General features: G+C 45.5%; 1 protein-coding gene across 5 annotated transcripts in view; it reads right to left on the bottom strand.

Moving 5' to 3' along the window:
- NEK7 (NIMA related kinase 7) overlaps positions 1-25,052 on the bottom strand; it is a 162,392-nt gene extending 137,340 nt beyond the window's left edge. Inside the window, exon 1 of one of the 5 annotated variants that reach the window (XM_073571739.1) lies at positions 25,030-25,052. The gene's annotated coding sequence lies outside the window, so the exon portion shown is untranslated. Of the gene's footprint in view, positions 1-23,697; positions 23,745-23,808; positions 23,954-25,029 lie in introns of those variants that run through there. The other 4 variants (XM_073571741.1, XM_073571737.1, XM_073571738.1 and 1 more) reach the window with 4 other exon arrangements.
- Positions 25,053-27,533: the final 2,481 nt, after the last annotated feature.

The following is a 27,533-nucleotide window of genomic DNA, read 5'->3' as shown; positions in this document are numbered from 1 at the left end:
TATGTTCCAAAATCAAACATCATATTGGCAAAGGATCCTCAGCAGTCACTGCCCTTAGGAGGTGCTATTACTGGAACACCAAAATCTGCAACAGAGTTAATGTATCTGTCGCACAGCTTCCAGCAAAGGGCTGCACAAAGCCCCCCCAGAAATTTATCCTACAGCTACCTCCCTCAACAGCCCACATACAAGAACACTCAACTTGGCCGTGTGTTCCTGTCTTCTCAAGCAGAGCCAATGTCAGACTCCTCTGGCACCATCTCATCTCCCAGCGAACTGGCTATTGGAAATCAGACATATCAGATTCTTTTCTCCCCCAACATCTGAAAGGGTCAGGAGGCTTCCATACACGGTAGACCGTCAGTCCATCCTGCATGTTTGGCTGACAGTCTACTGTGTATGGGGGGAGGCTTTAAAGATAGCTGTAATGGACACAACCATATAACTGTGCAGGTATTATATGTCAGTACTTCTTGAAGAGCAGTTTATTGAACCCCTGTAAAAAATGGCAGGGTGACCACCATTGTATAAATGATAACACCCCCTTACCACTCGGCCATGCCTCCACAACTGAGTGTTGAACCGAAAAAATACTGTGCAATAAATGAGTTGTTCTCTTCAGTAATGAATCCAAAACAACTAAGATGCTAAGAATAAAGTAAAAGCGCGTATGAGGTTCAAATAGGATAAATAAAAACAAAAAGCCAATAAAAAAAGACTAACTATGTGTCCCTAAATTCATTATACACGAGGGAACCGATACAACCAAAACCACAAAGAAAACAAGAAAAAGAACAACAACAAGAAGAATGTGCCCTGGACGGCCCAACCATGTGTTTCATCAGCAGCTTCGTCTGTGGTGGTTGGTGACACCAAGTATTTATGTAGTTAGAGGATAAATCATCCATGAAGACTTTATGGAAAATTAAACAATTAAAAAAAAATTGTACACTACATATTGGCCCTGTTTTGTGATAGACAAATCAACATAGCGATGTGATCGGCATCATGACGCCACAGAGAGAAAATGAGAGCAAACCACTACACATAGTCCAACACGGATGTGGAGAATAAGAAAGGGAGAAATCTTGCCAAGACTGTGGGTTACGAAGGGGGAAAAGTCAACTCACAACGTAAACCAAATTATCCGAGCAAGAAAAAAAACGATTTAGAATAGAAGACCACACAGAACAGAATACTGTATATACATGAACTCATGCCCATAGACTTCAGTTGGTTCACATGTTGCTTTTTCTTTGCTCATCTGATCCTTAATAAAACTAACACTGAATTCATCTTTTACAGATAATCGTGTTAAGCCCCATTTGTATTTGTAATGTGCTCTAATGTATAGAGGAAGCCAACCAATACTTCTCTGTAAGAGAACGTAGAATTTGGTTTAACCTCTTCACGACCTTGAGATTTTCCAATTTTTGTGTTTATGCTCCCCTTCTTCCTCACCTGCCATAATGATTATCTGGGTCATGACGAGTTCACAGATAAAAAAAAAATGTTTAGGCTAAGTGCCCACGTTGCAGAAATGCTGCAGAAATGTCCGCAGCATTTCCGCAACTCCGTGCCGTGGGTAAAACGCATGCGGGATTCGCATGCATTTTCCCGCAAAACACAAGCGTTTTGCAAGCGTTTTTAGCTTGCAGAATGCTTGCGCTTTCCAAGCGATTTGAAGCAGGGATTGACAGGTTGGTCACACTTGTCAAGCATAGTGCTTGACGACAAGTGTGACCAACTTTTTACTATTGATGCTGCCTATGTGGCATCAGTAGTAAAAGATAGGATGTTAGGCTGGTTTCCCATTTGCGTTTTTTAGCGCTGGAAAAAAACGCATACCTGCGCATGCGTTTTTTCCCCTATATTTAACATGGGTGCGCATACCTGCGCGCTGGTAAGCGCATGTATGCGATTTTCATGCGCTGCGTTTTTTTGGGGTGTGCGTTTGGATTTTCCAGACGCAGCATGTTGCATTTTTTGGCCCTGCAAAAAAGCGCATGCGCACATATGCGCACGTTTTGCGCTAAAAATGGCCATTATAGCCTATGGATGCGCATACATGCGCACTGGCATGCTCATGTATGCGTTTTTTTGCACATGCGGTTTTTTTTTTTAACCATGGAATTTAGGGGTTTGGGTTAGAGTTAGGGTTAGTTAAGGGGGTTTAGGGTTAGGGTTAGGGTCAGGGTTGGGGTTAGGGTCAGGGTTAGGGTTAAGTATGGTTTGGTTAAGGGTCAGGGTCAGGGTTAGGGTTGGGGTTAGGGTCAGGGTTAGGGTTAAGTATGGTTTGGTTAAGGGTTAGGGTCAGGGTTAGGGTCAAGTATGGTTTGGTTAAGGGTTAGGGTTAGTTAGGGTTAAGTATGGTTTGGTTAAGGGTCAGGGTTAGGGTTAGGGTTAAGTATGGTTTGGTTAAGGGTTAGGGTTAAGTATGGTTTGGTTAAGGGTTAGGGTCAGGGTCAGGGTTAGGGTTAGTAAAGTCATGGTTTGGGTTAGTGTGAGGGGCCACCTAATGTTGGAAAAAAACGCAAACGCGGTAAAAACGCACTAAAAACGCATACAAACGCATAAAAACGCTGCGTTTTTTTCATGCATGCTCATAAAAATGCTTGAAAAAAACGCAGCAGTTGTATTGCTTTTGTATGCGTTTTTTCAATGCGTTTTTTTGCGGGAAAAACGCGCTGCAAAAAAAAGCAAGTGTGAAACTAGCCTTAAAAATAATTAAAAAAAAAAAAAAAACTAAAAATAGGGATATACTCCCTTTCTGGCGGCCTCCGGGATCCTCCCGCCTCTCAGCGACGCTGCCGGCAACTGCCGTTCCCAGGGATGCCTTGCGACAATGACCTCTGATGACGTAGTATCACGCGAGACCGCTACGTCAGAGGTCATTCGCACAATGTATCCCTGGGAACGGAAGATGCCGGCAGCGTGGCTGAGAGGCGGGAAGGACTCCGGGATTGCCGACAGAGGGTAAGTATATCCCTACTTTTTATTTTAATTCTATTTTTTACAGGGATATGGTACCCAGGGCATGGAGGAGAGTCTCCTCTCCTCCAGAGCCTGGGTACCATCCGCACATGAAGCGCTCACTTTACGCATGGTGGGCATAGCCACATGCGTAAAATGAGCATTTCAATGCAATCCTATGGCTGCGGAATAACCACGATTCCGCAGAAAAAATGAACATGCTGCAGAATTTACCGCTATACGATTCCGCAATGGTAAAATCCGCAGCATGAGCACAGCAACTGCGGAATCCCATAGGATTGCATGGGGGGGGTGTTTTATTAGCGTTTAAGCGTTTCCGCTGCGGCAAAAACGCGGCAGAAACGCATAAACGCAACGTGGGCACATAGCCTTACATGTTTGGAAAGTGGTGAAAAAAATGGCACCATTTTCAGAGACCTAGAACCGTCTCCATTGTTCGGCATCTGAGCCTGGGTGAGGGCTTATTTATGGTGCACTGAGTTGGCGATTTTATTGATACCATTTTGGGGTAGATAAAATTATTTGATCGCCTGTTTTTGCAATGTTGCGGCAAACAAAAAAAAAGAATTCTGTAGTTCTGATTTTAAATTTTTCCTCTGCACACCATTTACAGATCGGATTAATTCTTTTTAGATTTTGATAAATATTTTTATGGTTTTATTTTGTACGGGGCAAAAACGGGGGTGATTTGAACTTTTTTTTAATTTAACTTTATTTTTTTATATACTTTTTACTTGCTTCAATAGTCTCCTTACGAGACTTGAAGCTGCAATCATTCGATCGTTTGTGCTACACACAGTAGGGTCTCCGCCATGCTGTGTAGCAGAAATGATCATCTCCTATGAACACCAGCCAGTGTCCAAAGGAGATCTGCATCGACAGGCACGGGGGTCTTGCCAACCCATCGGCGCCCCACGATCATGTAACAGGAGCACCGATGGGTGCGATATAAATGCCACTGTCAGAGTTTGACAGCAGCATTTAACATAACAGCTGTGGGGGGTTTGCAATTTGACCTGCAGCAGTTAGGGGCACATGACAGATGATCAAATTAAATTATCTGTCATGTGCCAGAAAAGCTGCAGGCTCAGTGCCAGAGCCTGCATCAAAGAGGGGGAGGCGACCTATGATGTTGGTTGTAAAAGTTTTAAAAAGTTACTATTGCTTATATGTATCATATTTTTTCCCTAAATCAATACAAGTAGAGATAAAAAATGTAGGGCATATTTGTTTAGCAAGTTACAATCTCAACGTCGGGCTACGTTTCCATGGGCCCCTGAATATATTGGACCAGTCACACCCGCAAACTACAGGTCCATCGCCTTCATTTGTATAGCTGACGAGTGCAGGAGCCACCTGCCATTGATATGCCAGACTACCACAAGCTATGCTCTATCTTTTTGGGGGTTTGCAAGTTTGAGAAAACACCAAAAAGCCTTAGGCTGTGTGCCCACGATGCGATTTTTAAGCGTTTTTGCCGCGATTTTCGGCGCGAAAACGTTTAAAAATCGTGTACAGAACGCACCCCATGCATTCCTATGGCATTCCGCACATGCTGTGCTAATGCTGCGCTTTTTTCCACAGCGGAATCGCATCGTGGAAAAAATTGCAGCATGCTCATTCTTTTGTGCGGAATCGCAAAGAAATGCCGCGATTCCGCACCCACAGGAATGCATTAGAATCGCTTACTTCCCGCATGTGGCTATGCCCACCATGCGCGAAGTTAAGCGTCTCATGTGCGGTTGGTACCCACGGTGTGGAGGAGAGGAGACTGTCCTCCAGGCCCTGGGTACCATACCCCTGTAAAAAAAAAAAAAAAAAGAATAAAAAAATCGGGGTATATTTACCTTCCGATGTCCCGCGCTGCATTCCCGGCCTAAGGCTGTGTGCACACGCTGCCGATTAGGTGCGGATTCATCCGCGCGGATTTTGCCCTGCGGTTCTTCATCTCCTCAATGGAGGAGATGGCAAACCGCAGCAGAATCCGCAGAAAGAATTGACAGATAATCCGCACGGAAAATTCCACACCGTCTGCATTGCGGTTTTTGATTCCCATAGGGAATCATGCTACTGTACACCGCAGCAGAAACTGCTGCGGGTCCGCAGCGGCCAAATCCGCTGCGGAACCGCAGCAAAATCCGCAGCGTGTGCACACAGCCTAAGCGTTCCCAGTAATGCCTTGCGGCAAGGCCCTGTAATGACGTGGTCTCGCGAGATCGCTATAGCAACGCGAGACCAACGTCATCACAGGTCTCGCAAGGCATCACTGGGAACGGGAGCGTCGCTGAGACGTTGGAAGGTAAATATACCCCGATTTTATTTTTTTTTTTATCATTTTTAACATTCTTTTACTATTGATGCCACATAGGCAGCCACAATAGTAAAAATCTGGTCACACTTGTGAAACACTGTTTGACGAGTGTGACCAACCTGTCAATCACTTTCTAAGCGATGCTTCAAATCGCTTGGAAAGTGCTTGAATATCGCACGCGAAAATCGCGGCAAATCGCGAACATAATCGCGGTAAAAAACGAGCGATTTCTGGGAAGGAGTCCTGTTTTCATTGTCCGGATTAAATCGCTACGTGGGCACATTGCCTTAAAGTGTTATCAACTAAAAACTAAAGTCTAATAAAGTGAACTGTGGTTCAGTCTTGAGTAGCAGTAATATGCTGTTAATATTAATATTTAAAAAAACACAGAATTTTAAACCTTTGAGTCATGAAGAAAAACAGTGTCTTTTTCAGGTTTGGCTCTGTATAAGAAGCCTCCTGGTCTTTCCAAAATTGTCAATATTTGTCATTGGAAAGTGATGTCAGATACTGTTATTTCTAGTTTCTACATGGAAATCTACACAAGCAATGCCCATCCTCCCTAGCCAACATTTTCAGCAAAGTCTGTACAGTTTTTTAGAAAATGTTCCCCATGTTTTTGAAGTTCACAATTTGTAATAAATGCTGCTGGAACTATCTACCTGAAAACACTATGGGCCCAATTCATTAGCATTTGTGCTTTTTTTATCTATTTTTTGCCATTTGCTTCTAATTCTTTGTTTAATTTGCACCTTCTGTAAAGTCTATTTTAATGTAGTCTCCTGCTTTATTTCTTTACTAGCTGAAGAGCCCGGCGCTGCTCGGGCATAGTAACTAACTGTGGTTAGTTATAACAAATCATAATTATCCTCCATCCCATAGTCGAGTGCCCATATACCCATCCTCCATCCCATAGTCCCATGCCCATCATACATATTCTCCATCCCTTAGTCCCATGCCCATATACCCATCATACATATTCACCATCCCATAGTCCCATGGCCATATACCCATCATACATATCCGCCATCCCATAGTAGAGTACCCATATACCCATCACATATCCTTCATCTCATAGTCCCATGCCCATATACCCATCATACATATTCACCATCCCATAGTCCCATGCCCATATACCCATCATACATATTCGCCATCCCATAGTAGAGTACCCATATACCCATCACATATCCTTCATCTCATAGTCCCATGCCCATATACCCATCATACATATCCTCCATCCCATAGTCGAGTGCCCATATACCAATCACACATTCTCCATCCCACAGTCCCATGCCCATATACCCATCATACATATTCTCCATCCCACAGTCCCATGCCCATATACCCATCATACATATTCGCCATCCCATAGTCCCATGCCCATATACCCATCATACATATTCGCCATCCCATAGTCGAGTGCCCATACACCCATCACACATCCTTCATCTCATAGTCCCATGCCCATATAGCCATCATACATATCCTCTATTCCATTGTCCCGTGCCCATATACCCATCATACATATCCGCCATCCCATAGTCCCGTGCCCATATACCCATCATACATATCCTCCATCCAATAGTCCAGTGCCCATATACCCATCATACATATCCACCATCTCATAGGTCCGTGCCCATATACCCATCATACATATTCGCCATCCCATAGTCGAGTGCCCATATACCCACACATCCTTCATCTCATAGTCCCATGCCCATATACCCATCATACATATCCGCCATCCCATAGTCCCGTGCCCATATACCCATCATACATATCCTCCATCCAATAGTCCAGTGCCCATATACCCATCATACATATCCACCATCCCATAGGCCCGTGCCCATATACCCATCACACATTCGCCATCCCATAGTCGAGTGCCCATATACCCATCATACATCATTCATCTCATAGTCCCATGCCCATATACCCATCATACAGATCCTCCATCCCATAGTCCCATGACCATATACCCATCATACATATCCGCCATCCCATAGTCCCCTGCCCATATACCCATTATGACATCATCATCACCATGGCAACCGTTATGACATAACCGTCACCATTGCAACCTATTAAGACATCGTCACCAAGCAACCATTGTGACAGCATCTTCGCCATTGCAACCTATTATGACATTAGCATCGCCATGGCAACCATTATGACATCATAATGAGGGGCGGGGCTTGATGCACACACACTTTTTCCCCATTATGTAGATAGGGGCAAAATTGTTTGGTGAATTGGAAAGCGCGGGGTTAAAATTTCGCCTCACAACATAGCCTAAGACACTCTCGGGGTCCAGACGTGTGACTGTGCCAAATTTTGTGGCTGTAACTGCGACGGTGCGGATGCCAATCCCGGACACACACACCCACATTGAGCTTTATATATTAGATTTCTAATGTCCTTTAGCTTCTTAGAGTGATTTTATTTATGCCGGATATTCTGCTGCAAATTTTACAACATTTTGGTTGAATATGCGCCTTTTCACACCGAAATATCACAGAAAAAGGTTAAAGAGAAAAATAAAGGCAAATTTTGCAGGGATAAATGAGATGGTCACCTTTTATTATACAGTGAATCATTCAATTATGGGTGGGAGGAGGACACTGCAGACAGCTTTTCAGAGTACAAGCACCATGTATTCTAATTATGAAAGACCCAGCAGAGCATTTCACGGTTAAGGGCCTTGTAAAATCTGCCTCTATGTACTCCTCCCACTCGACATGAACTGAACAAGGAATGTGGCAATTTGACAGACTCCAACCTATATGCCCTCCAAGCCACGAAGAACAAAAATGTAAAAAAAAATTATAGGTCTCAGCATATGTTGGCACAAAGCAATTGATCAGAAAAAAAAAGTTTGTAAATATTAAGTTATAATTTTTATATATATTTGTAATTGCACTACCCCGCAGAATACCGGTATATAGTTAGAGAGGACCTGGCAGCAGGATACGCAATCCCTAACTAAAGGCATCAGAGTAAACCCGCGTTAATGCTTATTATCTTCATACCTTACGTGTAGTATTTCATTGGGGCATTTTTTAGAAATCTTTCAGTTTTAATTGCAAGTGGAGCACGTGAGCACCACAATTCCAGCTCTGCCTCTCCCTTTTCCCTGCCCACTGCAGGCCTGTGGCCTTTAATTTAAAGGTCACTTTTCCCTCAGTGACCTGTCACCCCTTGGCCAAGATTCTGCAAAGGTGCCATCATCGTCTGGGTCTCTCTAGGGTCTTGCATGCACTGCTATTTTGAGGTCTAGCCACAAATTTTCAATGAGGTTCAGATCAGAGGACTGTGAGGGCCATTGTAAAGCCTTCACCTTGCGCCTTTTGAGGTAGTCTATTGTGGATTTTGACGTGTGTTTAGGATCATTATCCATTTGTAGAAGCCATCCTCTTTACAGCTTCAGCTTTTTTATAGATGGTGTTATGTTTGCATCAAGAATTTGTTAAAATTTCATTGAATCCATTTTTCCCTCTACTCATGAAATGTTCCCTCGTGCAATTGCCTGCAACACAAACACAGAGAATGATTGCTCGACCTCCATGCTTAATGGTTCTATTTTAACCTTATCGGTCCACAGGAGTTGTTTCCAAAATTCATCAGGCTTTTTTAAATGTTCTTTTGCATACTTCTGATCGTAAATTTTATGGTGAAGATCAGAAGTTTTCTTCTGATGACTTCCATGAAGGCCATATTTGTGCAGGTGTCTCTGAACAGTAGAACAATGTACCACAATTCCAGAGTCTGTTAAATCTTTTTGAAGGTCTTTAGCAGTCAAGTAGGGATTCCGATTTCCTCTCTAGCAATCCTATGAGCAGCTCTCACTGAAATTTTTCTTGATATTCCGGACCTTATCTTGACCTCCACTGATCCTGTTAACTGCCATTTCTTAATTAGATTTCAAACTGAGGAAAGGGCAATCTTCTTATGGTCTTCTCCTGCTTTGTGGGCCTCCACCATTTTCAGAGTGCTAGGCAGCTGCTTAGAAGAACCCATGACAGCAGTTTTTTGGCACAAGGTTAGAGGAGGTTGGGTTTTCATAAAGCTGGGAAATTTGCATCACCTGATTGTGAACAAGCCATAACCCCAACAAGCTAATTGAGGTCTGAAACCTTGGTCAAAGTTATCTGAGCAAACAAATCTCCATGGGTGCCCAAACTCTTGCATCAGCCCTTTTTCCTTTCTGTAATTTTTAATATATAAAAAATACCTTTTTTTGTCTAAAATACAAAGAAAATGTGTAATCTTTAACTTTAGGCCACTTAAAGATCATTTCATCTTCAACTTGCTTAAAGTGGTTGTCCAGTCCAAATCAATAAGTCTACAGCCACTGTGTGACATGAATCCCCCCAGTAAACGCACTGTTCGCTGTGGGGATTCGCCGGTTTCCAACTTGGGACCGGAGCATACGTACGAGTTAATCATACAGTTGCCAAAAGTATTGCCACCCCTGCAATTCTGTCAGATAATACTCAGTTTCTTCCTGAAAATGATTGCAAACACAAATTCTTTGGTATTATTATCTTCATTTAATTTGTCTTAAATGAAAAAAACACAAAAGAGAATGAAGCAAAAAGCAAAACATTGATCATTTCACACAAAACTCCAAAAATGGGCCAGACAAAAGTATTGGCACCCTCAGCCTAATACTTGGTTGGACAACCTTTAGCCAAAATAACTACGACCAACGGCTTCCGGTAACAATCAATGAGTTTCATACAATGCTCTGCTGGAATTTTAGACCATTCTTCTTTGGCAAACTGCTCCAGGCCCCTGATATTTGAAGGGTGCCTTCTCCAAACTGCCATTTTTAGATCTCTCCACAGGTGTTCTATGGGATTCAGGTCTGGACTCATTGCTGGCCACCTTAGAAGTCTCCAGTGCTTTCTCTCAAACCATTTTCTAGTGCTTTTTGAAGTGTGTTTTGGGTCATTGTCCTGCTGGAAGACCCATGACCTCTGCGGGAGACCCAGCTTTCTCACACTGGGCCCTACATTATGCTGCAAAATTTGTTGGTAGTCTTCTGACTTCATAATGCCATGCACACGGTCAAGCAGTCCAGTGCCGGATGCAGCAAAGCAACCCGAAAACATCAAGGAACCTCCGCCATGTTTGACTGTAGGGACCGTGTTCTTTTCTTTGAACGCCTATTTTTTTCTCCTGTAAACTCTATGTTGATGCCTTTGCCCAAAAAGCTCTACTTTTGTCTCATCTGACCAGAGAACATTCTTCCAAAACGTTTTAGGCTTTTTCAGGTAAGTTTTGGCAAACGCCAGCCTGGCTTTTTATGTCTCGGGGTAAGAAGTGGGGTCTTCCTGTGTCTCCTACCATACAGTCCCTTTTCATTCAGACGCCGACGGATAGTACGGGTTGACACTGTCGTACCCTCGGACTGCAGGGCAGCTTGAACTTCTTTGGATGTTAGTCGAGATTCTTTATCCAACATCCGCACAATCTTGCATTGAAATCTCTTGTGAATTTTTCTTCTCCGTCCACATCTAGGGAGGTTAGCCACAGTGCCATGGGCTTTAAACTTCTTGATGACACTGCGCACGGTAGACACAGGAACATTCAGGTCTTTGGAGATGGACTTGTAGCCTTGAGATTGCTCATGCTTCCTCACAATTTGGTTTCTCAAGTCCTCAGACAGTTCTTTGGTCTTCTTTCTTTTCTCCATGCTCAATGTGGTACACACAAGGACACAGGACAGAGGTTGAGTCAACTTTAATCCATGTCAACTGGCTGCAAGTGTGATTTAGTTATTGCCAACACTCGTTAGGTGCCACAGGTAAGTTACAGGTGCTGTTAATTACACAAAGTAGAGAAGCATCACATGATTTTTCTAACAGTGCCAATACTTTTGTCAACCCTCTTTTTTATGTTTGGTGTGGAATTATATCCAATTTAGCTTTAGGACAATTCTTTTTGTGTTTTTTCATTTAAGACAAATTAAATGAAGATAATAATACCAAAGAATTTGTGTTTGCAATCATTTTCAGGAAGAAACTGAGTATTATCTGACAGAATTGCAGGGGTGTCAATACTTTTGGCCACAACTGTACTTCCAGCCAGTGGGCACGGCCTCGGTCACCATACACTTGAATGGCAAAATTATATATAAGGCCACACTCCTACTTTCAGTATTGGGGCAGTATTTTACATTAGTACTGTATTTCTCAGACTATAAAACGCACTTTTTCCTCCAAAAATGTGGGGGAAAATGGGGGATGTGTCTTATAGCCCACATGTACCGGCTCTGGCTGTGGTGGGGAGCAGCACTGACGTAGCAGCGGGTCACAGAGGCAACAGCCAGCAGATGCAGCTAACTCCTGTGCCCGCTGCTAAAGAGAAATTAATATTCACTGCATTCCACGCCTATGGGCATGGAGGGTAATGAATTTTCATTCCTCTTTAGCATCCTGTTATGATGGCCCCCATTCCCATCCTGGTATGCATGGACCTATCAGAAAACATTTTTTTTTAAAAATTACCGGCTCTCCCTCGAAGCATCTTGTTCCAATGCCAGCAGAAGCTTTATGCTTGTAAGCAGAGCATGCCAGAATACTCACTGCTTTGCACGCCAGGACTATGTGCGCGCAGAGCAGTGAGTATTCATTGCTCTTCAGTAGCGCACAAAGTGTCAGCCGCCGGCTTCCTGCATCTGCCGGCGGTCACGTGTGCCGCTACTAAAAGGAATAAATGTTCACCGCATTCCACGCCCTTGAGAGTGGACAGAGGTGAATATACAAGTCTCTTAAGTAGCGGCACATGTGACCACCGGCAGAAGCAGGAAGCGGCTGACACTGTGCACAAAACCAATGCAATGCCGCAGCGACCAAAAAAATGTAATTCTGGAATTTTGACTTTTTCTATCGTTACATCGTTTAGTGATCAGGTTAATCCTATTTTTTATTGATAGTAGATCGGGCGATTCTGAACACAGCGATACCAAATATGTGTATGGTTTTTTTTTTGTTTTATTTTAAATGGGGCGAAAGGAGTGTGATTTGAACTTATTTTTTTTTATATTTTTAAAAACATTTTTTTCACTTTTAGCATGCTTCATGGGAGATTAGAAGCTGCCATAGCCCGATTGGCTCTCCTACATGCAGACGATGATCAGATCGCCTGCATGTAGCAGAATTGCTGACTTGCTATGAGCGCCGACCACAGGATGGCGCTCATAGCAATCAGGCAGTGACAACCAAAGAGGTCTCCAGGAGACCTCTGTTTGTCATATCAACCCATCGGTGACCCGCAATCACATGACGGGAGTCACTGATAGGCGGATTTCTGGCGCGATTGCAGGAAAAGCATGTTAAATGCCGCTGTCAGCGTTTGCAAGAGGCATTTAAGGGATTAACAGCCACGGGAGGATCGCGATTCCTTCCGCGGTTGTTAGAGGCACATGTCAGCATTTCAAAACAGATGACATGTGCCAGGAAAGGTGCGGGCTCATCGCTGGAGCCTGCACCAAACCGGAGGAAGCATCCAATGAGGATAGATCCGTCATTGGTCGTTTAGGGGCTGAAAGTTGCCATTAAGAAGTAGGGAACATCCAACCTGCTACAAACAAGACCCTATATGGCTGCATCGAAGGGAAAATAAAAAGTAATGGCCATATGCAGAGCTTACATACTATACAAGTGCTAACAGAAAACACAAAATAAGATGGGCTAAATCTGTCTTCATCACCTATCATCCCAGTGACATTTCCTAATCACCCATTTATAACTTTACCATAATAGTCTAATAGGAAGACTGGTTTGTACTCTGTATTTTTAGATGTATGCAGTAATGGGCTATTAACCGATTGGATGTTCTTATTACAGCATCAGGAAATCTTTCCAAAATAAGAGACTCAAACTTAATAAAAACTTAATTAGGGTACCTTCACACGTCACTTTTTTGCAGCAAAAAAGGCAGCATTTTACTGTCCCAGAAAAGTGAGTGACATTTCTGAAATCTCATGCACGTTACTCATTTTTTGATTGCAGATTTGAAGCAGTTTCATATCTACAGTAAGTCAATTCTAATGAATGGGATGAAAACAAAGAAAAATATCAAAACCACAGACATAAATGCAGGTATTTTATGCAGCACTTTTCCTGCCAAGCCATACGTTTTTGATGCAGAAATGTCTGCAGAAAATACTACACGTGTATACATACCATTACGGTGGTTTCCATACAGTAGCCAATCACAAGTCCATATACAAGTGCACGATCGGCCTTATTTTCCCATCTTTTACCTCTTTGTACTCCTGTATTCAATAAAACAGGACTCGGAAAACAAACAGAAACATCAAACACATTCTACATTCTGTCAAATGAACGGCTTACAGGTCAGAACATGAAACCCTCACTATGGTTCCCTCTCATTCTGTGCATTCAGCAGAACAAACAATACAAAGAGGTGACAAGAAACCTTTACCAAGTGGAAAGCAAAGTCCTTGTGTGACAAAAGCCTCCGCTGTGCGAGCCACAAATGTGTGAAAGGTTCCACCTGACAGAAAGTGAATAGAAAATATTCACCAGCTTTCAGAACAGCAAGTTTCTCCTTTCACAGAAAAGGACTGAAATACCACTCGTATACCAGAGCGGGCCACAAGCAGGAGGACAAAAATAAATGAAGAGCAGACAATATATTATTGCATCTCTCCTGTAATTACAAAGCATAAAATACACGCTATAACAGATCACCATCCACCATTGATTTCACTAATATTCTAGACTAGCAGAAGAGCCCAGTGCTGCCCGGGCATGGTAACTAACTACGGTTAGTTATAACAAATTATAATAGCTATATATATATATATATATATATATATATATATATATATATATATCTATATATCTCTCTCTCTGAGTGTAGAGCCCCGCCCACTCCGCATAGCCACATTCACTATAATATCCAACATTGTCCCATCAGCCAGAGCCACCGGACTACTAATATCCCACATCATCCCGTCAAAGCTACCGGACTACTAGCCCTAATATCAGACATCATCCCGTCAGCCAGAACCACAGGACTACTCCCCCTAATATCCCACATCATCCCATCAGCCATAGCTACCGGACAACTTCCACTAATATCCCACATCATCCCGTCAAAGCAACCGGACTACTACCCCTAATATCCCACATCATCCCGTCAGCCAGAGCCACCGGACAACTTCCACTAATATCCCATATCATCCCGTCACAGCCGCCGGACTACTACCCCTAATATCCCACATCATCCCATCAGCCAGAGTCACTGGACTACTACCCCTAATATCCCACATCATCCCATCAGCCAGAGCCATCGGACTACTACCCCTAATATCCCACATCATCCCATCAGCCAGAGCCATCGGACTCCTACCCCTAATATCCCACATCACCCCGTCAGCCTGGGGTGAGAATCAGAGCGCTGAGGGATTTACCCTAACTTCCATACCGGAGATCCGTTTAAGAGAGGCCTGGGGTCAGTATCAGAGCGCTGAGTGGATTTGCCGTCACTTCCATACTGGAGATCCCTTTAAGAGAGGCCTGGGGTCAGAATCAGAGCTCTGAGTGGAATTGCCCTAACTTCCATACCAATGATCCCTTTAAGTCTTCCATGCCCCTGCATTTATTAGCAGCAGCCGGCATTGGCAGCCTTTCAACAAGCTTTGCTTGGGCTGCTAAACCCGAACAATATCACAGACTTGTGAGAAGCCTGTGTTCAGAGTCCGTGCATGGACCCTGAACTTTAGAGTTCGGGTTCTCCCATCACTACATCTAAGTGCAGTTTTAATTTCACACTAACAGGATGGAGAAGTTTATTTCCCCCATCTTTTTCCATCCATGTCTGAGAAAAACAGATTACACTCTGCTCATATTCAGATTAAAGCAGTTGTCTACTACAAGGACATCCCCTTCTTGATCAAAATGTTTGGCCCTCATAAAATAAAGTCTATCCTCACCTCGCATTCCCGCAACGTCTGCAATCGCTCTCACAGGGTTCCTGTGCAGTTGTTGAGACACGTGACGCTGGCACGTAATCAGCGCTGTGGTGTCACCGTCCCCGCCTTTGGACAAATCAAACACGAAGAGGAAGTCAGGGCTGCAGCTGGTCGCTCACTTCCTTTTCATATTCATTTTGACAGGAGGCGGTGACAGTGACATCATCGTTGAGGTCACGTCTCAGAACAGCACAGGAGCCCCAGGAGAGCAAGTGTCGACACTGCGAGAATGGCGCAGGGGGGTGTGACAAGGAGTTGTCCAAGTAGTGGACAACTGCTATAAACTCTGATCAGAGTATGATTAGCATTAGTGGCCTGATTCTCTCGGATGAGAGAAAATACAGTCATATGTTAAAGTTTGGGCACCCCTATTAATGTTAACCTTTTTTCTTTATAACAATTTGGGTTTTTGCAACAGCTATTTCAGTTTCATATATCTAATAACTGATGGACTCAGTTATATTTCTGGATTCAAATGAGGTTTATTTTACTAACAGAAAATGTGCAATCTGCATTTAAACAAAATTTGACCGGTGCAAAAGTATGGGCACCTCAACATAAAAGTGACATTAATATTTCGTAGATCCTCCTTTTACAAAAATAACAGCCTCTAGTCACTTCCTGTAGCTATTAATGAGTTCCTGGATGAAGGTATTTGTGACCATTCCTGTTTACAAAACAATTCCAGTTCAGTTAAGTTTGATGGTCGCCGAGCATGGACAGCCCGCTTCAAATCATCCCACAGATGTTCAATCACATTCAGGTTTGAGGACTGGGATGGCCATTCCAGAACATTGTAATTGTTCCTCTGCATGAATGCCTGAGTAGATTTGGAGCAGTGTTTTGGATCATTGTCTTGCTGAAATATCCATCCCCTGCGTAACTTCAACTTCATCACTGATTCTTGCACATTATTGTCAAGAATCTGCTGATACTGAGTTGAATCCATGCGACCCTCAACTTTAACAAGATTCCCGGTGCTGGCATTGGCCACACAGCCCCAAAGCATGATGGAACCTCCACCAAATTTTACTGTGGGTAGCAAGTGTTCTTCTTAGAATGCTGTGTTTTTTAGCCTCCATGCATAACGCCTTTTTGTATGACCAAACAACTCAATCTTAGTTTCATCAGTCCACAGGACCTTCTTCCAAAATGTAACTGGCTTGTCCACATGTGCTTTTGCATACCTCAGGCGACTCTGTTTGTGGCGTGCTTGCAGAAACAGCTTCTTTCGCATCACTCTCCCATACAGCTTCTCCTTGTGCAAAGTGCGCTGTATGGTTGACCGATGCACAGTGACACCATCTGCAGCAAGATGATGCTGCAGGTCTTTGGAGGTGGTCTGTGGATTGTCCTTGACTGTTCTCACCATTCTTCTTCTCTGCCTTTCTGATATTTTTCTTGGCCTGCCACTTCTGGGCTTAACAAGAACTGTACCTGTGTTCTTCCATTTCCTTACTATGTTCCTCACAGTGGAAACTGACAGGTTAAATCTCTGAGACAACTTTTTGTATCCTTCCCCTGAAAAGCTATGTTGAATAATCTTTGTTTTCAGATCATTTGAGAGTTGTTTTGAGGAGCCCATGATGCCACTCTTCATAGGAGAATCAAATAGGAGAACTACTTGCAAGTGGCCACCTTAAATACCTTTTCTCATGATTTGATACACCTGGCTATGAAGTTCAAAGCTCAATGAGGTTACAAAACCAATTTAGTGCTTCAGGAAGTCAGTAAAAAGTAGTTAGGAGTGTTCAAATCAAGAAAATGATAAGGGTGCCCATACTTTTGCACCGGTCAAATTTTGTTTAAATGCAGATTGAACATTTTCTGTTAGTACAATAAACCTCATTTGAATCCAGAAATATAACTGAGTCCATCAGTTATTAGATATATGAAACTGAAATAGCTGTTGCAAAAAACAAAATTGTTATAAAGAAAAAAGGTTAACATTAATAGGGGTGCCCAAACTTTTACATATGACTGTACTGTTGTGTGACCCTGGCATATATCGACATATCCGAATGTAGCGGCCTGACAAGCCCAGCGCATACCAATCAGACACTGCCGTCTAAGTTTATATATCATGTTTTTGCCATTGCCTAAGCCCCTGTGCAGCCAGTGTATGGCAAAAGTGTGTCCTAAGTTAAACAGTAGCAATCCTCAGAAAGAACAATTATTTTTTTTAAATGTTGATTGCAATGCACACAGGGACACAGCAATATAGGGGTAAATTCATACAACCAAATTGTAGTAAATGTAAGGATCCAAAAGTCAGTCTAACACGTAAAGAAACTATTATTATTATTATTATTATTATTATAATAAGGTATATATATCACACAAAAAATTATAATGAATCAAAGACGGGTACATAAAAAGAAGGAGGGAAACGTGGCAAAACAACAACTACAATATCCATGGAAGGCCCTAAATCGTGAGCCCTACCTATCCGCGAAGGTTGACACACTAATGTCCAACACAAGTGAAGGCACCCCCACTCCTCGTCATCCATCCGTGAGACCCCCCCCTACGATGACCCTAGGTAGAGGTTTTATCCTTAGAGCACAGATTCTACCACAAGAAACACAGACATGATAGTTTATAACAAAAAAGCAGTATTCTCCTTATGTGGCAATAAAAGCGTCATAAGCGTACAAGTATAGGATGTTAAATTGATAGTGTCCAAACTACATGTACGGTAACTCCAAAAAACATAAATAACCAGACGCACAAGTATAACAGTGTATCCCAAACAAAATAACTCGATAAACTGTGAAACGGGTCACCATACACGTGTGCAGACGCAGCCAGTTCAGAGGCTATAGTTTTAGATGCATATACAGAGTCTGCAAGTGGCTAGCACTAAATGGAGCTGACTAAACTGCATTGGAAAACAATTGGAGCGATAGATGGGCATCCCTTATTAGGCGTCCCTTATCATGGCCCCAAACGCGTTTCCTCTGCTAAGGTTCACCAGGAGGCCAGGAAAGATAGACCAGCATAACTCCATAAGATACCAGTGCAGCCAGTACATGGCAAAAGTGTGTCCTATCTGGAAAATAGCAGCAAGCACACTGTTTTCTAATATGTTGATTGCAATGCACATGGAGACACGGAGCTGTTTAGGAGTCAATTCATACATGGCAGAACTTTTTGCCCCTGTCCCATTCACATGAATAGAACTTGTGGAGATCCTCCATGCACTGGCCACTAAGATAAAGAATGAGGCTTTTTAGAAGGCTAATAACATTTATTGTAAATCTAAAAAGAAAAGAACAATCATGTACCGTATTTTTCGCTTTATAAGACGCTCCGGATTATAAGACGCACCCCAAATTTTGAGGAGAAAAATAGGAAAAAAACTTTATTTTTAATAAAATGGTGGTGCATCTTATAATCCATGCGTCTTATTGCTTTCCAGGGGTGGTGATGGAGGAGGCTGGAGTGGAACATTGCTGCTGGGATGAGGGGGTGTTTTGATGTGCAGCGTGCCGCTGCCGGTGTCTGTTACTGCCGCCGCCCTCTGTCCCCTGATGCTTGCCACCACCGCCACGCTCTGTCCCCCGTTGCCTGCTTGCCACCACCGCCGCACTCTGTCCCCCAGTGCTTGCCGCCACCGCCACGCTGTCCCCCGGTGCCTGCTTGCCACCACCGCCGCGCTCTCCCCCGGTTCTTACCGCCACGCTCCTATCCCCCGGTGTTTGCCGCCATCGCCGCGCTCTGTCCCGTTCTGAGGGTACTTGCCGCGGCACTCTGTGCCCTGATGCTGCCGCTGCGCTGTCCGCCACCGCCGCGCTCCTGTCCCCCGGTGGTTTCTTCCGCCCCACCGCCGCCACCGCGCTCTGTCCCGTTCAGCGTGGGGGGTCTCTGTCGCTCCATGCCTGCTTTCTTCCTGGAAAATGGCCGCCGCGCATGCGCAGACGGACATCTCGGCACTGAAATCTCGGGAGATGAGATTTCTGAAATGGCCATGAGATTTCTGAAATCTCATCTCCCGAGATTTCAGTGCCGAGATGTCCGTCTGCGCATGCGCGGCGGCCATTTTCCAGGAAGAAAGCAGGCATGGAGCGACAGAGACCCCCCACGCTGAACGGGACAGAGCGCGGCGGCGGCGGTGGGGCGGAAGAAACCACTGGGAGACAGGAGCGCGGCGGTGGCGGACAGCGCAGCGGCAGCATCAGGGCACAGAGTGCCGCGGCAAGTACCCTCAGTGGCAGCGCAAATGTATATCCTCTTTGTAAGACGCACCCCCTTTTTCCCCTCAATTTTGGGGGAAAAAAAGTGTGTCTTACAAAGCGGAAAATACGGTATATATACAGCTCTGGCAAAAATTAAGAGACCACTGCAAAATTTTCAGTTTGTCTGATTTTTCTCTTTATAGGTATATTTTTCAGTAAAATATAAATTGCTCTTCTATTTATATAATTGCCTTGTAATGTTTTAATTTCTTGTTCTGTCCAGATGTCACCGTATCCCAGAATTCCAAGCGGAGGAAGTTCACAGACCGCCATATTGGGACACCCAAGTGAAGGGTGTCTCAATATGGAAACTGCTGCTGGTACCAACCTATTGCATGGTACCACCAGCGGAACACTGTCGCACCACACACACTCTATATGCCGTAGGCACCACACAGACACACACACAACCTCTTGCATGGTACCACCAGCGGAACACCGTCGCACTGCGCCTGCGCGAATTCCGCGCAGAGAATCATTCGGCTGATCGCGGCAGCAGATGCACAACGTGTCTACAGGCAGAGGAAGTCGGTCACATTAAAGGGGTTTTCCCACGAACGAAAGTTCATTTTAAAAATTGTCTGTGTCTGACCGTGTACGGAGCATACCACATATCCGGGGCAGGGGAGGAAGCAAAAGACAATACAGACATTATAGCAGAGGATCACAGAGAATTTTGTGAGGTAAAATATTTCACTGACTGTTTTTAAACAATATTTTACCTACAAAATGAATTCTCTGTGATCTCCTGCTGTAATGTCAGTATTGTCTTTTGCTTTCTCCCCTGCCCAGGAGCTGTGGTATGTTCTGTACACGGTCAGACACAGGGGTGAGTGAGACAGCTCACACGGGACAGCACGAGGTGAGAACACAGCACAGGAAGGAGAGAGGCAGCAGACAAAGGGGATAGTACATGGGGTAGACAGGTCAAAGAAGAGAGCACAGACGGGAGAAGTCAGCACATGGGGAAAGAGAGAGTGGATATGTGGGTGAGCACATGGGGGGGGGGGGGGGGGGAAGATTCTCAATGCTGCAAAGCCTGCCCCATCGTGACATTACCGCCCTCCTGATGCGATAGCATAGGGCCTCCATCTAGTTTCTATAAATTACTGACATGTCTTCGAATTTCCAAGCAATAAATGTTTTATATTTATTTTCAGAAAATGAGAAATGGTCAAAATAACAAAAAAGATGCAGTGCTTGCAGACCTCAAATAATGCTAAGAAAACAAGTTCATAATCATTTAGAAACAAAAGTAAAAATGTTTTAACTCAGGAAGAGTTCAGAAATCAATATTTTGTGGAATAACCATGATTTTTAATCACAGCTTTCATGCGTCTTGGCATGCTTTGCACCAGCCTTTCACACTGCTTTTGGGTGACCTTATGCCACTCCTGGTACAAAAATTTAAGCAGTTCTTCTTTGTTTTGATGGCTTGTGACTATCTATCTTCCTCTTGATTACATTCCAGAGGTTTTTAATGTTGTTCAGGTCTGGAGATTGGGCTGGCCATGACAGGGATTTGATGTGGTGGTCCTTTATCCACACATTGATTGACCTAGCTGTGTGGCATGGCGCATTGTCTTGCTGGAAAAACCAGTCCTCAGAGTTGGAGAACATTGCCTGAGCAGAAGGAATCAACTGTTTTTCCAGGATAACCTTGTATGTGGCTTGATTCATACATCCTTCGCAAAGATTAACCTGCCCAATTCCAGCCTTGCTGAAGCATCCCCAGATCATCAGCGATCCTCCACCAAATTTCACAGTGGGTGCAAGACACTGTGGCTTGTACGCCTTTCCAGGTCTTCGTCTAACCACTAGATGACCAGGTGTTGGGCAAAGCTGAACATTAAACTCATCAAAGAAGATTACCTTACTCCAGTCCTCTATGGTCCAATCCTTATGGTCTTTGACAAACTTCAGCCTGGCTCTCCTTTGCTTCTCATTGAAAGGCTTTTTTCTACCTTTACATGACTTGAGCCCTGCCTCTAGGAGCTTGTGACAAACTGTTCTTGCCGTGCACTTCACCCCAGCTGCCATTTGCCATTTCTTTTGTAGGTCACTTGATGTCATCCTGTGGTTACTGAGTGAAATTCGAATAAGATGACCATCATCCCGGTCAGTGGAGAGTCGTTTTCGCCTTCTGCAGGTCTGTAGCTTTGTTGTCCCCAATGTCTGCTGTTTGGCCTTGTTGTAATGGACTGCCATCTTAGAAATTTTAAGGATGGAGGCAACATGACACTCACTGTATCCCTCTGCTAGTAAAGCCAGAATTGAGCCCTTCTTTTCCTCACTCAAGACTTTTCTTTTCAGCTCCTTTGGCATGGCTAAAAGTTATTTTTTTATTCCTATTACTTTTGGGATATTACAAGCACTTGTTTTGCCGTCCAGCTTGTCCTATTGCAAGAGGATTGTGAACACTACAGCAGGGTTTTTTTTTATATTTTCCTTCGTTAAATAAGATTTGGTTCAGGTGATCACCTAATCAGAAGCACATTAAGTAGAATGAGGTGTACTCTGGTTGGAATTCAACTGACACTGAAATGGAATGGCTGACAGACATGTAATAATAATAATACATTTTATTTTTATAGCGCCGACATATTCCGCAGCACTTTACATTTCAGAGGGGACATTTACAGACAATAGATATTACAGCATAACAATAATCACATAGATCATAACAGATACCAAGAGGAATGAGGACCCTGCTTGCAAGCTTACAGTCTATGAGGAAAGAGGTAGACACGAAAGGTGAGTGGTAACAGTTGCCCTGATTGTATGGACCAGCCATAATGTTAAGTGTGTAACAGTACAAACACAGAGGGCTAATGGATGCATAAAGCATGTGGGAACATGATGCGGGAAATCTGGTTATGGTAAAACTTTTGACTGTGCCACCCAGGGATAGATTAGGTTAATGTGCTGAGGCGGTAGGCCAGTCTGAATAAATGCATTTTCAGGGCATGCTTAAAATTGTGGGGATTGGGGACTAATCGTATTGACCTGGGAAGTGCATTCCAAAGAATTGGCGCGGCACGTGTAAAGTCTTGGAGACAGACGGGAGTGGGAGGTTCTGACTATTGAGGATGCTAACCTCAGGTCAACAGCAGAACGGAGGGCGTGGGTAGGATGGTATACTGAAACAAGGGAGGAGATGTAGGGTGGTGCTGAGCTATGGAGGGCTTTGTGGGTGAGGGCAATAAGTTTGTACTGGATTCTGGAGTGGAATGTAGAGAAGCAGATTTTAATAAAACTGTGCAGTGGTCTCTTAATTTATTCTAGAGCTGTATATGTGGAAATTCTGGGTAAGAATATAGTACACGGCACAGCTAAATCTATCAAGAGTTCATAATATATCAAAGGTGAAAAAAAAATCTATAGCACAGGTAGTGTATCATACAGTTCCTATAGAGAAAATATTTAACAAATGCAATGCCAATATATCACAAAAGTACTTGAGATTCATAGATGGTATAAAAGATGCATAATATAGTACAGATATAAACGGATCCATGCAGTAAGTCTGTATAATATTCAGGCCATAAGGTCTGATGAGTGTACAGGGAGTCCTGATAAACTCCTATGTACGCACAAGCAGGGCTCTGCAGGGGGAGGGCGCAGGGCTCCACAGGGGGAGAGTGCGGAGGGAGGCGTAGGGCTCTGCACAGGGGGGCGCGCAGGAGGGGACGCTGGGCTCCACAGGAGGGAGGCGCAGGGCTCCGCAGAGGGAGGGCGCAGGAGGGAGGGGAAGGGCAGGGCTCTGCAGGGGGAGGGCGCACAGGAGGGGGGGCGCAGGGCTCCACAGGGGGAGGGTGCGGAGGGAGGCGTAGGGCTCTGCAGGGGGTGGCACGCAGGCGGGGACGCAGGGCTCTGCAGAGGGAGGGCGCAGGAGGGAGGGGAAGGGCAGGGCTTCGCTGGGATTAGGGGGGGCAGGGCTCCGCAGGAGGAGGGCACGCAGGAGGGGGGCACAGGGCAACAGATCTGACTGTCACTTGACACAAACTGTCATAACATGGAGTTTTCTGCACTTTCACATGGGCCTGCAGCTCTGGCTATTTACTATGGTCTCACACTAAGCTCAGAGTGCTAGATAACATTGACAGCTCTGCTACATGCCCACCAGTGACCACCAGTCATACCCAGCGCCTTGCAGGACTAGCAGTAGTCTCACGTCACTGCTCACAAGCTGTGCAGTAGCATTTCCTCCCGCAGGACAGGAGGCCGCTGCGGACAGTGAGGAGAGGGCTCACCCGTTGTCAGGCCGCTCGGTGCGCGCACTTCTCCCCGGGCCGTACGTGTCCTCTCACAGCGCAGCTCGGCCTGCGGCTCACCGAGGAGACGCTATACTCTAGTGGGCAGAAGGACCTGTGATGACGTCACCCCATGTGATCAGTCACGTGCGGGGAGGAGTCAGGCTGCAGTGTGTGAGGACACCAGCGGTAGAGCCGTGAAGTGTGAGGACTGCGTGTGTCTGTGGGAATCTCCGTGTAGCGCTGCAGTGCCCTGTGGGAAGTAGTGCTGGAGCAGAGTGCTCTATATGCAGTGTCACCCCTCTATGTAGCGCACAGGTGATTCTGGAGCATGTGCTGTGTATATGGGTCTTAGGCAGCATTGGCCTGGAGCACCTTGGGCCCACCAGAGAAAATCATTCTTGGGGCCCACTATGTAGCTAACTTGAAATAAATACAAGACCACCAATTATATGGTTAAACACGCTAATATCAGGGTATAGTACAAGGTAGTACACGTCTTAATTATGTAGCTGAGGTTGGGGGTGGAGTCATAGAGGGGTAGCCCCCTCATAGACTATAATGCAGCCCCCTCATAAGGTATAACGCTGTCCCCTCCATAGAATATAATGTAGCCCCCTCATAGACTATAATGTAGCCCCCTCATAGACTATAATGCAGCCTCCCTCATAAGGTATAACGCTGTCCCCACCATAGAATATAATGTGGCCCCCTCATAGGGCATAATGCTGCCCCCACAAATAGTATGATGTAGCCCCTCAGAATATAATGTAGTCCCCTGAGAGAATAATGCAGCCCCCCATAGCGTATACTGTAGCCCCATCATATAGTATGATGTGGCCCCCCCAGAACATAATGTCCCCTGAGAATAATGCAGCCGCCCACAGAATATAATGCAGCCCCTCTCCACCCCATCATTGACCACATCACCACCTCCATCATTGCCTTCTCCCCCACCACTGCCCATTCCACCACCTCAATCATTGCCTCCTCCCCCACCAACATCATTGTCCATTTCATCACCACCATCATTGCCTCCTCCCACCATCATACCATCATTGCCCATCACCTCCATTATTGCCTCCCCCCACCACCATCATTGTCCATCACCGCCATCATTGCCTCCCCCCATCGCCATGATTGCCTCCCCGGCCCCACCACCCCTCTCTCACACACACATCGCACCGCATTACATACACGCAAACACACAGCACAACTCACCTCCCCGCAGCATATCTCGGCGTCCTGCTTTCTGCCCGGCAGCTTTCTGTCTGAGAGCGCACTGGATGATTATGCAAATAAAGTCCATGGAGCCACATTTAAGAGTCTCAAACACGGGACTAGCCAGATCTTCCTCCAGGGAAGGACCCCAGCCAAGGAGTGGCTCCTTTCGGAAACCACCATTACCACCATCTTAAGTGGCCCTTTAAGTCAATATCCAGCTCTTTTTACGAGTTTACAGATATGACAAGGGGAATACCAAGGCCAGGTATCCATCCACAGACAGCTGTTTCGGGGTGTTGCCCCTCATCAGTGCGGAGTAGGATTCTGGCTTGGTGGGAGCAATGCCTAGTAGACCAACATCACGAAACAATCACTGACCTCAGGGAGACCAGTCAAAGAAAACACTGCGGCAGCCGGCAAAGGCGCTCAATCAGTGAAATCCTAGGTGCATTGCTCCCTAGGAAATACGAATATGCAAATAAAGTCCATGGAGCCTCATTTAAGTGTCTCAAACACGGGACTAGCCAGATCTTCCTCCAGGGAAGGACCCAGCCAAGGAGTGGCTCCTTTCAGAAACCACCATTACCACCATATTAAGTGGCCCTTTAAGTCAATATCCAGCTCTTTTTACGAGTTTACAGACATGACAAGGGAAATACCAAGGCCAGGTATCCATCCACAGACAACTGTTTCGGGGTGTTGCCCCTCATCAGCCGGGCAGGAAGCTGTCCTGATCCATGCTGGATCATGACAGATAGAAGCACTAGTAACCTTTTTTTTTCCTTAAGCTGGTGGTTTCAGTTCTAGTTTTGTCCCCGGTGGCCGTTAGGGTCATTATAGTGGTTTGAAAAAAAACCACTATATTGTAATCCGAACGCTGCTAACTTATTCTTCTTATTTTCCAGTTGATTTCCGCAATTAATGCGGCCCGAACCACTTCACGCACAGACGCCGTTGAGGTGTCGTTTCGAAGCCAGCGTCCATGAGAGGTGTGCTAAGTATTTTTCGTGTTGATCGGATTTGTAGTTTTTGCGCAATTTGCGTTTGAAAAATTTTTTTTCCGTCATTGGAATGCACTGTCTCCAATGCTTTTCAATGGGTAATGGCAAAACGTGCCCTGAGGCGATTGAAATGGCAGTTGAGCTCATTGATATGCGCAGGCAGACCCAGTTACTATGCCAACGCCTATGAATGTCACATGACATCTCCACAACAGAGCTTCTGCCACATAATATCAGCTCTTAAAGCGATACCCACAGCACAAATGCAAATCTAGCTTCATCACATGACACATGCCCCTGAGAGAGAATGTGCGCCAAAGTGGATTTAGAAGCCCAGTGAGCCACCCTGGCTCTTAAAGGGCCGACGTGCTAAAGTGATTCTTAAAGGGCCGGCGCGCCAAATCGAAAGCTGAGTGACCCCAGCCTCCAAGTTGGAGGCTGAGCCACCCCGGCCTCCAAATCGGAGGCTGAACCACCCCAGCCTCCAAATCGGAGGCTGAGCCACCCTGGCCTCCAAATCGGACCCAGTGTGGCCCCGCTCAAAAAATCAGACCCAGAGTGGCACAGCCCACCAAATCGGATCCTGAGGGGCCCCGCCCACCAAATCATACTCTGAGTGGCCCCGCCCACCAAATCGGACCCTGAAGGGCCCCGCCCACCAAATCGGACCCTGAGTAGCCCCGCCCACCAAATCGGACCCTGAGGAGCCCCGCCCACCAAATCAGACCCGGAGTGACCCCGCCCACCAAATCGGACCCTGAAGGGCCCCGCCCACCAAATCGGACCCAGAGTGGCCCCGCCCACCAAAATGAACCCAGGGGGCTCCACCCACAAAATCAAACCCTAAAGGGCCCCACCCACAAAAACGGACCCTGAGTGGGCCCGGCCACAAAATCAGACCCTGAGGGGCCCCAACCACAAAATCGGACCCTGAGAGACCCCGGCCACAAAATCGAACCTAGAGGGGCCCCAGTCACAAAATAGGACCCTGAGGGGCCCCAACCACAAAATCAGACCCTGAGGTGCCCCGGTGACAAAATCGGACCCTGAGGGGCCTTACCCACAAAATCAGACCCTGAGGGGCCCCACCCACAAAATCAGACCCTGAGGGGCCCCACCCACAAAATCGGACCCTGAGAGACCACGGCCACAAAATCGAACCCAGAGGGGCCCCAGTCACAAAATCAGACCCTAAGAGGCCCTGGTCACAAAATCGAACCCTGAGGGGCCCCACCCACAAAATCAGACCCTGAGGGACCCCAGCCACAAAATCGGACCCTGAGGGGCCCCACCCACAAAATCGGACCCTGAGGGGACCCGGCCACAAAATCGGACCCTGAGGGGACCCGGCCACAAAATCGAACCCTGAGGGGCCCCGGCCACAAAATCGGACCCTGAGAGACCCCGGCCACAAAATCGGACCCTGAGGGGCCCCAACCACAAAATCAGACCCTGAGGGTCCCCGGTCACAAAATCGGACCCTGAGGGGCCCCACCCACA

The sequence above is a fragment of the Dendrobates tinctorius genome, unplaced genomic scaffold (genome assembly GCF_039654945.1).
Source record: "Dendrobates tinctorius isolate UK_male_01 unplaced genomic scaffold, ASM3965494v1 ptg000029l, whole genome shotgun sequence".
NCBI lineage: Eukaryota > Metazoa > Chordata > Amphibia > Anura > Dendrobatidae > Dendrobates > Dendrobates tinctorius.
This window is presented reverse-complemented; position numbering and strand designations above follow the sequence as displayed.